The following is a 13,754-nucleotide window of genomic DNA, read 5'->3' as shown; positions in this document are numbered from 1 at the left end:
ACTCAGGGTCAGACTGGCATATAATGCAGTCTGGCCGTGTTTAAAGATGCAAGACTAGCTTTGCACTCAGGGTCAGACTGGCATATAGTGCAGTGTCAGCAGTGTTTAAAGATGCAAGACTAGCTTTGCACTCAGGGTCAGACTGGCATATAATGCAGTCTGGCAGTGTTTAAAGATGCAAGACTAGCTTTGCCCTCAGGGTCAGACTGGCATATAATGCAGTCTGGCCGTGTTTAAAGATGCAAGACTAGCTTTGCACTCAGGGTCAGACTGGCATATAGTGCAGTGTCAGCAGTGTTTAAAGATGCAAGACTAGCTTTGCACTCAGGGTCAGACTGGCATATAATGCAGTCTGGCAGTGTTTAAAGATGCAAGACTAGCTTTGCACTCAGGGTCAGACTGGCATATAATGCAGTCTGGCAGTGTTTAAAGATGCAAGACTAGCTTTGCACTCAGGGTCAGACTGGCATATAATGCAGTCTGGCAGTGTTTAAAGATGCAAGACTAGCTTTGCACTCAGGGTCAGACTGGCATATAATGCAGTCTGGGCAGTGTTTAAAGATGCACGACTAGCTTTGCACTCAGGGTCAGACTGGCATATAGTGCAGTCTGGCAGTGTTTAAAGATGCAAGACTAGCTTTGCACTCAGGGTCAGACTGGCATATAATGCAGTCTGGCAGTGTTGAAAGATGCAAGACTAGCTTTGCACTCAGGGTCAGACTGGCATATAATGCAGTCTGGCAGTGTTTAAAGATGCAAGACTAGCTTTGCACTCAGGGTCAGACTGGCATATAATGCAGTCTGGCAGTGTTTAAAGATGCAAGACTAGCTTTGCACTCAGGGTCAGACTGGCATATAATGCAGTCTGGCAGTGTTTAAAGATGCAAGACTAGCTTTGCACTCAGGGTCCGACTGGCATATAATGCAGTCTCGCAGTGTTTAAAGATGCAAGACTAGCTTTGCACTCAGGGTCCGACTGGCATATAGTGCAGTCTGGCAGTGTTTAAAGATGCAAGACTAGCTTTGCACTCAGGGTCAGACTGGCATATAATGCAGTCTGGCAGTGTTTAAAGATGCAAGACTAGCTTTGCACTCAGGGTCAGACTGGCATATAATGCAGTCTCGCAGTGTTTAAAGATGCCCGACTAGCTTTGCACTCAGGGTCAGACTGGCATATAATGCAGTCTCGCAGTGTTTAAAGATGCAAGACTAGCTTTGCACTCAGGGTCCGACTGGCATATAATGCAGTCTGGCAGTGTTTAAAGATGCAAGACTAGCTTTGCACTCAGGGTCAGACTGGCATATAATGCAGTCTGGCAGTGTTTAAAGATGCAAGACTAGCTTTGCACTCAGGGTCCGACTGGCATATAATGCAGTCTGGCAGTGTTTAAAGATGCAAGACTAGCTTTGCACTCAGGGTCAGACTGGCATATAATGCAGTCTGGCAGTGTTTAAAGATGCAAGACTAGCTTTGCACTCAGGGTCCGACTGGCATATAATGCAGTCTGGCAGTGTTTAAAGATGCAAGACTAGCTTTGCACTCAGGGTCAGACTGGCATGCAATGCAGTCTGGCAGTGTTTAAAGATGCAAGACTAGCTTTGCACTCAGGGTCAGACTGGCATATAGTGCAGTCTGGCAGTGTTTAAAGATGCAAGACTAGCTTTGCCCTCAGGGTCAGACTGGCATATAATGCAGTCTGGGCAGTGTTTAAAGATGCACGACTAGCTTTGCACTCAGGGTCAGACTGGCATATAATGCAGTCTGGCAGTGTTTAAAGATGCAAGACTAGCTTTGCACTCAGGGTCAGACTGGCATATAATGCAGTCTGGCAGTGTTTAAAGATGCAAGACTAGCTTTGCACTCAGGGTCAGACTGGCATATAGTGCAGTCTGGCAGTGTTTAAAGATGCAAGACTAGCTTTGCACTCAGGGTCCGACTGGCATATAATGCAGTCTGGCAGTGTTTAAAGATGCAAGACTAGCTTTGCACTCAGGGTCAGACTGGCATGCAATGCAGTCTGGCAGTGTTTAAAGATGCAAGACTAGCTTTGCACTCAGGGTCAGACTGGCATACAATGCAGTCTGGCAGTGTTTAAAGATGCAAGACTAGCTTTGCACTCAGGGTTAGACTGGCATATAATGCAGTCTGGCAGTGTTTAAAGATGCACGACTAGCTTTGCACTCAGGGTCAGACTGGCATATAATGCAGTCTGGGCAGTGTTTAAAGATGCACGACTAGCTTTGCACTCAGGGTCAGACTGGCATATAGTGCAGTCTGGCAGTGTTTAAAGATGCAAGACTAGCTTTGCACTCAGGGTCAGACTGGCATATAATGCAGTCTGGCAGTGTTTAAAGATGCAAGACTAGCTTTGCACTCAGGGTCAGACTGGCATATAATGCAGTCTGGCAGTGTTTAAAGATGCAAGACTAGCTTTGCACTCAGGGTCAGACTGGCATATAATGCAGTCTGGCAGTGTTTAAAGATGCAAGACTAGCTTTGCACTCAGGGTCAGACTGGCATATAATGCAGTCTGGCAGTGTTTAAAGATGCAAGACTAGCTTTGCACTCAGGGTCAGACTGGCATATAATGCAGTCTGGCAGTGTTTAAAGATGCAAGACTAGCTTTGCACTCAGGGTCCGACTGGCATATAATGCAGTCTGGCAGTGTTTAAAGATGCAAGACTAGCTTTGCACTCAGGGTCAGACTGGCATATAATGCAGTCTGGCAGTGTTTAAAGATGCAAGACTAGCTTTGCACTCAGGGTCAGACTGGCATATAATGCAGTCTGGCAGTGTTTAAAGATGCAAGACTAGCTTTGCACTCAGGGTCAGACTGGCATATAATGCAGTCTGGCAGTGTTTAAAGATGCAAGACTAGCTTTGCACTCAGGGTCAGACTGGCATATAATGCAGTCTGGCAGTGTTTAAAGATGCAAGACTAGCTTTGCACTCAGGGTCAGACTGGCATATAATGCAGTCTGGCAGTGTTTAAAGATGCAAGACTAGCTTTGCACTCAGGGTCAGACTGGCATATAATGCAGTCTGGCAGTGTTTAAAGATGCAAGACTAGCTTTGCACTCAGGGTCAGACTGGCATATAATGCAGTCTGGCAGTGTTTAAAGATGCAAGACTAGCTTTGCACTCAGGGTCAGACTGGCATATAGTGCAGTCTGGCAGTGTTTAAAGATGCAAGACTAGCTTTGCACTCAGGGTCAGACTGGCATATAATGCAGTCTGGCAGTGTTTAAAGATGCAAGACTAGCTTTGCACTCAGGGTCAGACTGGCATACAATGCAGTCTGGCAGTGTTTAAAGATGCAAGACTAGCTTTGCACTCAGGGTCAGACTGGCATATAATGCAGTCTGGGCAGTGTTTAAAGATGCACGACTAGCTTTGCACTCAGGGTCAGACTGGCATATAGTGCAGTCTGGCAGTGTTTAAAGATGCAAGACTAGCTTTGCACTCAGGGTCAGACTGGCATATAATGCAGTCTGGCAGTGTTTAAAGATGCAAGACTAGCTTTGCACTCAGGGTCAGACTGGCATATAATGCAGTCTGGCAGTGTTTAAAGATGCAAGACTAGCTTTGCACTCAGGGTCAGACTGGCATATAGTGCAGTCTGGCAGTGTTTAACGATGCATGACTAGCTTTGCACTCAGGGTCAGACTGGCATATAATGCAGTCTGGCAGTGTTTAAAGATGCAAGACTAGCTTTGCACTCAGGGTCAGACTGGCATATAGTGCAGTCTGGCAGTGTTTAAAGATGCAAGACTAGCTTTGCACTCAGGGTCCGACTGGCATATAATGCAGTCTGGCAGTGTTTAAAGATGCAAGACTAGCTTTGCACTCAGGGTCAGACTGGCATGCAATGCAGTCTGGCAGTGTTTAAAGATGCAAGACTAGCTTTGCACTCAGGGTCAGACTGGCATACAATGCAGTCTGGCAGTGTTTAAAGATGCAAGACTAGCTTTGCACTCAGGGTTAGACTGGCATATAATGCAGTCTGGCAGTGTTTAAAGATGCACGACTAGCTTTGCACTCAGGGTCAGACTGGCATATAATGCAGTCTGGGCAGTGTTTAAAGATGCACGACTAGCTTTGCACTCAGGGTCAGACTGGCATATAGTGCAGTCTGGCAGTGTTTAAAGATGCAAGACTAGCTTTGCACTCAGGGTCAGACTGGCATATAATGCAGTCTGGCAGTGTTTAAAGATGCAAGACTAGCTTTGCACTCAGGGTCAGACTGGCATATAATGCAGTCTGGCAGTGTTTAAAGATGCAAGACTAGCTTTGCACTCAGGGTCAGACTGGCATATAATGCAGTCTGGCAGTGTTTAAAGATGCAAGACTAGCTTTGCACTCAGGGTCAGACTGGCATATAATGCAGTCTGGCAGTGTTTAAAGATGCAAGACTAGCTTTGCACTCAGGGTCAGACTGGCATATAATGCAGTCTGGCAGTGTTTAAAGAAGCAAAACTAGCTTTGCACTCAGGGTCCGACTGGCATATAATGCAGTCTGGCAGTGTTTAAAGATGCAAGACTAGCTTTGCACTCAGGGTCAGACTGGCATATAATGCAGTCTGGCAGTGTTTAAAGATGCAAGACTAGCTTTGCACTCGGGGTCAGACTGGCATATAATGCAGTCTGGCAGTGTTTAAAGATGCAAGACTAGCTTTGCACTCAGGTTCAGACTGGCATATAATGCAGTCTGGCAGTGTTTAAAGATGCAAGACTAGCTTTGCACTCAGGGTCAGACTGGCATATAATGCAGTCTGGCAGTGTTTAAAGATGCAAGACTAGCTTTGCACTCAGGGTCAGACTGGCATATAATGCAGTCTGGCAGTGTTTAAAGATGCAAGACTAGCTTTGCACTCAGGGTCAGACTGGCATATAATGCAGTCTGGCAGTGTTTAAAGATGCAAGACTAGCTTTGCACTCAGGGTCAGACTGGCATATAATGCAGTCTGGCAGTGTTTAAAGATGCAAGACTAGCTTTGCACTCAGGGTCAGACTGGCATATAGTGCAGTCTGGCAGTGTTTAAAGATGCAAGACTAGCTTTGCACTCAGGGTCAGACTGGCATATAATGCAGTCTGGCAGTGTTTAAAGATGCAAGACTAGCTTTGCACTCAGGGTCAGACTGGCATACAATGCAGTCTGGCAGTGTTTAAAGATGCAAGACTAGCTTTGCACTCAGGGTCAGACTGGCATATAATGCAGTCTGGGCAGTGTTTAAAGATGCACGACTAGCTTTGCACTCAGGGTCAGACTGGCATATAGTGCAGTCTGGCAGTGTTTAAAGATGCAAGACTAGCTTTGCACTCAGGGTCAGACTGGCATATAATGCAGTCTGGCAGTGTTTAAAGATGCAAGACTAGCTTTGCACTCAGGGTCAGACTGGCATATAATGCAGTCTGGCAGTGTTTAAAGATGCAAGACTAGCTTTGCACTCAGGGTCAGACTGGCATATAGTGCAGTCTGGCAGTGTTTAACGATGCATGACTAGCTTTGCACTCAGGGTCAGACTGGCATATAATGCAGTCTGGCAGTGTTTAAAGATGCAAGACTAGCTTTGCACTCAGGGTCAGACTGGCATGCAATGCAGTCTGGCAGTGTTTAAAGATGCAAGACTAGCTTTGCACTCAGGGTCAGACTGGCATACAATGCAGTCTGGCAGTGTTTAAAGATGCAAGACTAGCTTTGCACTCAGGGTTAGACTGGCATATAATGCAGTCTGGCAGTGTTTAAAGATGCACGACTAGCTTTGCACTCAGGGTCAGACTGGCATATAATGCAGTCTGGGCAGTGTTTAAAGATGCACGACTAGCTTTGCACTCAGGGTCAGACTGGCATATAGTGCAGTCTGGCAGTGTTTAAAGATGCAAGACTAGCTTTGCACTCAGGGTCAGACTGGCATATAATGCAGTCTGGCAGTGTTTAAAGATGCAAGACTAGCTTTGCACTCAGGGTCAGACTGGCATATAATGCAGTCTGGCAGTGTTTAAAGATGCAAGACTAGCTTTGCACTCAGGGTCAGACTGGCATATAGTGCAGTCTGGCAGTGTTTAAAGATGCCCGACTAGCTTTGCACTCAGGGTCAGACTGGCATATAGTGCAGTCTGGCAGTGTTTAAAGATGCAAGACTAGCTTTGCACTCAGGGTCAGACTGGCATATAATGCAGTCTGGCAGTGTTTAAAGATGCAAGACTAGCTTTGCACTCCGGGTCAGACTGGCATATAGTGCAGTCTGGCAGTGTTTAAAGATGCAAGACTAGCTTTGCACTCAGGGTCAGACTGGCATATAGTGCAGTCTGGCAGTGTTTAAAGATGCAAGACTAGCTTTGCCCTCAGGGTCAGACTGGCATATAATGCAGTCTGGCAGTGTTTAAAGATGCAAGACTAGCTTTGCCCTCAGGGTCAGACTGGCATATAATGCAGTCTGGCAGTGTTTAAAGATGCAAGACTAGCTTTGCACTCAGGGTCAGACTGGCATATAATGCAGTCTGGCAGTGTTTAAAGATGCAAGACTAGCTTTGCACTCAGGGTCAGACTGGCATATAATGCAGTCTGGCAGTATTTAAAGATGCAAGACTAGCTTTGCACTCAGGGTCAGACTGGCATATAGTGCAGTCTGGCAGTGTTTAAAGATGCAAGACTAGCTTTGCACTCAGGGTCAGGCTGGCATATAATGCAGTCTGGCAGTGTTTAAAGATGCAAGACTAGCTTTGCACTCAGGGTCCGACTGGCATATAATGCAGTCTGGCAGTGTTTAAAGATGCAAGACTAGCTTTGCACTCAGGGTCCGACTGGCATATAATGCAGTCTGGCAGTGTTTAAAGATGCAAGACTAGCTTTGCACTCAGGGTCCGACTGGCATATAATGCAGTCTGGCAGTGTTTAAAGATGCAAGACTAGCTTTGCACTCAGGGTCAGACTGGCATATAGTGCAGTCTGGCAGTGTTTAAAGATGCCTGACTAGCTTTGCACTCAGGGTCAGACTGGCATATAGTGCAGTCTGGCAGTGTTTAAAGATGCAAGACTAGCTTTGCACTCAGGGTCAGACTGGCATATAATGCAGTCTGGCAGTGTTTAAAGATGCAAGACTAGCTTTGCACTCCGGGTCAGACTGGCATATAGTGCAGTCTGGCAGTGTTTAAAGATGCAAGACTAGCTTTGCACTCAGGGTCAGACTGGCATATAATGCAGTCTGGCAGTGTTTAAAGATGCAAGACTAGCTTTGCCCTCAGGGTCAGACTGGCATATAATGCAGTCTGGCAGTGTTTAAAGATGCAAGACTAGCTTTGCCCTCAGGGTCAGACTGGCATATAATGCAGTCTGGCAGTGTTTAAAGATGCAAGACTAGCTTTGCACTCAGGGTCAGACTGGCATATAATGCAGTCTGGCAGTGTTTAAAGATGCAAGACTAGCTTTGCACTCAGGGTCAGACTGGCATATAATGCAGTCTGGCCGTGTTTAAAGATGCAAGACTAGCTGTGCACTCAGGGTCCGACTGGCATATAGTGCAGTCTGGCAGTGTTTAAAGATGCAAGACTAGATTTGCACTCAGGGTCAGACTGGCATATAATGCAGTCTGGCAGTGTTTAAAGATGCAAGACTAGCTTTGCACTCAGGGTCAGACTGGCATATAGTGCAGTCTGGCAGTGTTTAAAGATGCAAGACTAGCTTTGCACTCAGGGTCAGACTGGCATATAATGCAGTCTGGCAGTGTTTAAAGATGCAAGACTAGCTTTGCACTCAGGGTCAGACTGGCATATAGTTTAGTCTGGCAGTGTTTAAAGATGCAAGACTAGCTTTGCACTCAGGGTCAGACTGGCATATAATGCAGTCTGGCAGTGTTTAAAGATGCAAGACTAGCTTTGCACTCAGGGTCAGACTGGCATATAGTGCAGTGTGGCAGTGTTTAAAGATGCAAGACTAGCTTTGCACTCAGGGTCAGACTGGCATATAGTGCAGTGTGGCAGTGTTTAAAGATGCAAGACTAGCTTTGCACTCAGGGTCAGACTGGCATATAGTGCAGTGTGGCAGTGTTTAAAGATGCAAGACTAGCTTTGCACTCAGGGTCAGACTGGCATATAATGCAGTCTGGCAGTGTTTAAAGATGCAAGACTAGCTTTGCACTCAGGGTCAGACTGGCATATAGTGCAGTCTGGCAGTGTTTAAAGATGCAAGACTAGCTTTGCACTCAGGGTCCGACTGGCATATAATGCAGTCTGGCAGTGTTTAAAGATGCAAGACTAGCTTTGCACTCAGGGTCAGACTGGCATGCAATGCAGTCTGGCAGTGTTTAAAGATGCAAGACTAGCTTTGCACTCAGGGTCAGACTGGCATACAATGCAGTCTGGCAGTGTTTAAAGATGCAAGACTAGCTTTGCACTCAGGGTTAGACTGGCATATAATGCAGTCTGGCAGTGTTTAAAGATGCACGACTAGCTTTGCACTCAGGGTCAGACTGGCATATAATGCAGTCTGGGCAGTGTTTAAAGATGCACGACTAGCTTTGCACTCAGGGTCAGACTGGCATATAGTGCAGTCTGGCAGTGTTTAAAGATGCAAGACTAGCTTTGCACTCAGGGTCAGACTGGCATATAATGCAGTCTGGCAGTGTTTAAAGATGCAAGACTAGCTTTGCACTCAGGGTCAGACTGGCATATAATGCAGTCTGGCAGTGTTTAAAGATGCAAGACTAGCTTTGCACTCAGGGTCAGACTGGCATATAATGCAGTCTGGCAGTGTTTAAAGATGCAAGACTAGCTTTGCACTCAGGGTCAGACTGGCATATAATGCAGTCTGGCAGTGTTTAAAGATGCAAGACTAGCTTTGCACTCAGGGTCAGACTGGCATATAATGCAGTCTGGCAGTGTTTAAAGATGCAAGACTAGCTTTGCACTCAGGGTCCGACTGGCATATAATGCAGTCTGGCAGTGTTTAAAGATGCAAGACTAGCTTTGCACTCAGGGTCAGACTGGCATATAATGCAGTCTGGCAGTGTTTAAAGATGCAAGACTAGCTTTGCACTCAGGGTCAGACTGGCATATAATGCAGTCTGGCAGTGTTTAAAGATGCAAGACTAGCTTTGCACTCAGGGTCAGACTGGCATATAATGCAGTCTGGCAGTGTTTAAAGATGCAAGACTAGCTTTGCACTCAGGGTCAGACTGGCATATAATGCAGTCTGGCCGTGTTTAAAGATGCAAGACTAGCTTTGCACTCAGGGTCAGACTGGCATATAGTGCAGTGTCAGCAGTGTTTAAAGATGCAAGACTAGCTTTGCACTCAGGGTCAGACTGGCATATAATGCAGTCTGGCAGTGTTTAAAGATGCAAGACTAGCTTTGCCCTCAGGGTCAGACTGGCATATAATGCAGTCTGGCCGTGTTTAAAGATGCAAGACTAGCTTTGCACTCAGGGTCAGACTGGCATATAGTGCAGTGTCAGCAGTGTTTAAAGATGCAAGACTAGCTTTGCACTCAGGGTCAGACTGGCATATAATGCAGTCTGGCAGTGTTGAAAGATGCAAGACTAGCTTTGCACTCAGGGTCAGACTGGCATATAATGCAGTCTGGGCAGTGTTTAAAGATGCACGACTAGCTTTGCACTCAGGGTCAGACTGGCATATAGTGCAGTCTGGCAGTGTTTAAAGATGCAAGACTAGCTTTGCACTCAGGGTCAGACTGGCATATAATGCAGTCTGGCAGTGTTGAAAGATGCAAGACTAGCTTTGCACTCAGGGTCAGACTGGCATATAATGCAGTCTGGCAGTGTTTAAAGATGCAAGACTAGCTTTGCACTCAGGGTCAGACTGGCATATAATGCAGTCTGGCAGTGTTTAAAGATGCAAGACTAGCTTTGCACTCAGGGTCCGACTGGCATATAATGCAGTCTGGCAGTGTTTAAAGATGCAAGACTAGCTTTGCACTCAGGGTCAGACTGGCATATAATGCAGTCTGGCAGTGTTTAAAGATGCAAGACTAGCTTTGCACTCAGGGTCCGACTGGCATATAATGCAGTCTGGCAGTGTTTAAAGATGCAAGACTAGCTTTGCACTCAGGGTCAGACTGGCATGCAATGCAGTCTGGCAGTGTTTAAAGATGCAAGACTAGCTTTGCACTCAGGGTCAGACTGGCATATAGTGCAGTCTGGCAGTGTTTAAAGATGTAAGACTAGCTTTGCCCTCAGGGTCAGACTGGCATATAATGCAGTCTGGGCAGTGTTTAAAGATGCACGACTAGCTTTGCACTCAGGGTCAGACTGGCATATAGTGCAGTCTGGCAGTGTTTAAAGATGCAAGACTAGCTTTGCACTCAGGGTCAGACTGGCATATAATGCAGTCTGGCAGTGTTTAAAGATGCAAGACTAGCTTTGCACTCAGGGTCAGACTGGCATATAATGCAGTCTGGCAGTGTTTAAAGATGCAAGACTAGCTTTGCACTCAGGGTCAGACTGGCATATAGTGCAGTCTGGCAGTGTTTAAAGATGCAAGACTAGCTTTGCACTCAGGGTCCGACTGGCATATAATGCAGTCTGGCAGTGTTTAAAGATGCAAGACTAGCTTTGCACTCAGGGTCAGACTGGCATGCAATGCAGTCTGGCAGTGTTTAAAGATGCAAGACTAGCTTTGCACTCAGGGTCAGACTGGCATACAATGCAGTCTGGCAGTGTTTAAAGATGCAAGACTAGCTTTGCACTCAGGGTTAGACTGGCATACAATGCAGTCTGGCAGTGTTTAAAGATGCACGACTAGCTTTGCACTCAGGGTCAGACTGGCATATAATGCAGTCTGGGCAGTGTTTAAAGATGCACGACTAGCTTTGCACTCAGGGTCAGACTGGCATATAGTGCAGTCTGGCAGTGTTTAAAGATGCAAGACTAGCTTTGCACTCAGGGTCAGACTGGCATATAATGCAGTCTGGCAGTGTTTAAAGATGCAAGACTAGCTTTGCACTCAGGGTCAGACTGGCATATAATGCAGTCTGGCAGTGTTTAAAGATGCAAGACTAGCTTTGCACTCAGGGTCAGACTGGCATATAATGCAGTCTGGCAGTGTTTAAAGATGCAAGACTAGCTTTGCACTCAGGGTCAGACTGGCATATAATGCAGTCTGGCAGTGTTTAAAGATGCAAGACTAGCTTTGCACTCAGGGTCAGACTGGCATATAATGCAGTCTGGCAGTGTTTAAAGATGCAAGACTAGCTTTGCACTCAGGGTCCGACTGGCATATAATGCAGTCTGGCAGTGTTTAAAGATGCAAGACTAGCTTTGCACTCAGGGTCAGACTGGCATATAATGCAGTCTGGCAGTGTTTAAAGATGCAAGACTAGCTTTGCACTCAGGGTCAGACTGGCATATAATGCAGTCTGGCAGTGTTTAAAGATGCAAGACTAGCTTTGCACTCAGGGTCAGACTGGCATATAATGCAGTCTGGCAGTGTTTAAAGATGCAAGACTAGCTTTGCACTCAGGGTCAGACTGGCATATAATGCAGTCTGGCAGTGTTTAAAGATGCAAGACTAGCTTTGCACTCAGGGTCAGACTGGCATATAATGCAGTCTGGCAGTGTTTAAAGATGCAAGACTAGCTTTGCACTCAGGGTCAGACTGGCATATAATGCAGTCTGGCAGTGTTTAAAGATGCAAGACTAGCTTTGCACTCAGGGTCAGACTGGCATATAATGCAGTCTGGCAGTGTTTAAAGATGCAAGACTAGCTTTGCACTCAGGGTCAGACTGGCATATAGTGCAGTCTGGCAGTGTTTAAAGATGCAAGACTAGCTTTGCACTCAGGGTCAGACTGGCATATAATGCAGTCTGGCAGTGTTTAAAGATGCAAGACTAGCTTTGCACTCAGGGTCAGACTGGCATACAATGCAGTCTGGCAGTGTTTAAAGATGCAAGACTAGCTTTGCACTCAGGGTCAGACTGGCATATAATGCAGTCTGGGCAGTGTTTAAAGATGCACGACTAGCTTTGCACTCAGGGTCAGACTGGCATATAGTGCAGTCTGGCAGTGTTTAAAGATGCAAGACTAGCTTTGCACTCAGGGTCAGACTGGCATATAATGCAGTCTGGCAGTGTTTAAAGATGCAAGACTAGCTTTGCACTCAGGGTCAGACTGGCATATAATGCAGTCTGGCAGTGTTTAAAGATGCAAGACTAGCTTTGCACTCAGGGTCAGACTGGCATATAGTGCAGTCTGGCAGTGTTTAACGATGCATGACTAGCTTTGCACTCAGGGTCAGACTGGCATATAATGCAGTCTGGCAGTGTTTAAAGATGCAAGACTAGCTTTGCACTCAGGGTCAGACTGGCATATAGTGCAGTCTGGCAGTGTTTAAAGATGCAAGACTAGCTTTGCACTCAGGGTCCGACTGGCATATAATGCAGTCTGGCAGTGTTTAAAGATGCAAGACTAGCTTTGCACTCAGGGTCAGACTGGCATGCAATGCAGTCTGGCAGTGTTTAAAGATGCAAGACTAGCTTTGCACTCAGGGTCAGACTGGCATACAATGCAGTCTGGCAGTGTTTAAAGATGCAAGACTAGCTTTGCACTCAGGGTTAGACTGGCATATAATGCAGTCTGGCAGTGTTTAAAGATGCACGACTAGCTTTGCACTCAGGGTCAGACTGGCATATAATGCAGTCTGGGCAGTGTTTAAAGATGCACGACTAGCTTTGCACTCAGGGTCAGACTGGCATATAGTGCAGTCTGGCAGTGTTTAAAGATGCAAGACTAGCTTTGCACTCAGGGTCAGACTGGCATATAATGCAGTCTGGCAGTGTTTAAAGATGCAAGACTAGCTTTGCACTCAGGGTCAGACTGGCATATAATGCAGTCTGGCAGTGTTTAAAGATGCAAGACTAGCTTTGCACTCAGGGTCAGACTGGCATATAATGCAGTCTGGCAGTGTTTAAAGATGCAAGACTAGCTTTGCACTCAGGGTCAGACTGGCATATAATGCAGTCTGGCAGTGTTTAAAGATGCAAGACTAGCTTTGCACTCAGGGTCAGACTGGCATATAATGCAGTCTGGCAGTGTTTAAAGATGCAAGACTAGCTTTGCACTCAGGGTCCGACTGGCATATAATGCAGTCTGGCAGTGTTTAAAGATGCAAGACTAGCTTTGCACTCGGGGTCAGACTGGCATATAATGCAGTCTGGCAGTGTTTAAAGATGCAAGACTAGCTTTGCACTCGGGGTCAGACTGGCATATAATGCAGTCTGGCAGTGTTTAAAGATGCAAGACTAGCTTTGCACTCAGGGTCAGACTGGCATATAATGCAGTCTGGCAGTGTTTAAAGATGCAAGACTAGCTTTGCACTCAGGGTCAGACTGGCATATAATGCAGTCTGGCAGTGTTTAAAGATGCAAGACTAGCTTTGCACTCAGGGTCAGACTGGCATATAATGCAGTCTGGCAGTGTTTAAAGATGCAAGACTAGCTTTGCACTCAGGGTCAGACTGGCATATAATGCAGTCTGGCAGTGTTTAAAGATGCAAGACTAGCTTTGCACTCAGGGTCAGACTGGCATATAATGCAGTCTGGCAGTGTTTAAAGATGCAAGACTAGCTTTGCACTCAGGGTCAGACTGGCATATAGTGCAGTCTGGCAGTGTTTAAAGATGCAAGACTAGCTTTGCACTCAGGGTCAGACTGGCATATAATGCAGTCTGGCAGTGTTTAAAGATGCAAGACTAGCTTTGCACTCAGGGTCAGACTGGCATACAATGCAGTCTGGCAGTGTT

This window comes from Triturus cristatus, chromosome 7 (genome assembly GCF_964204655.1).
Source record: "Triturus cristatus chromosome 7, aTriCri1.1, whole genome shotgun sequence".
Lineage (NCBI taxonomy): Eukaryota > Metazoa > Chordata > Amphibia > Caudata > Salamandridae > Triturus > Triturus cristatus.
This window is presented reverse-complemented; position numbering follows the sequence as displayed.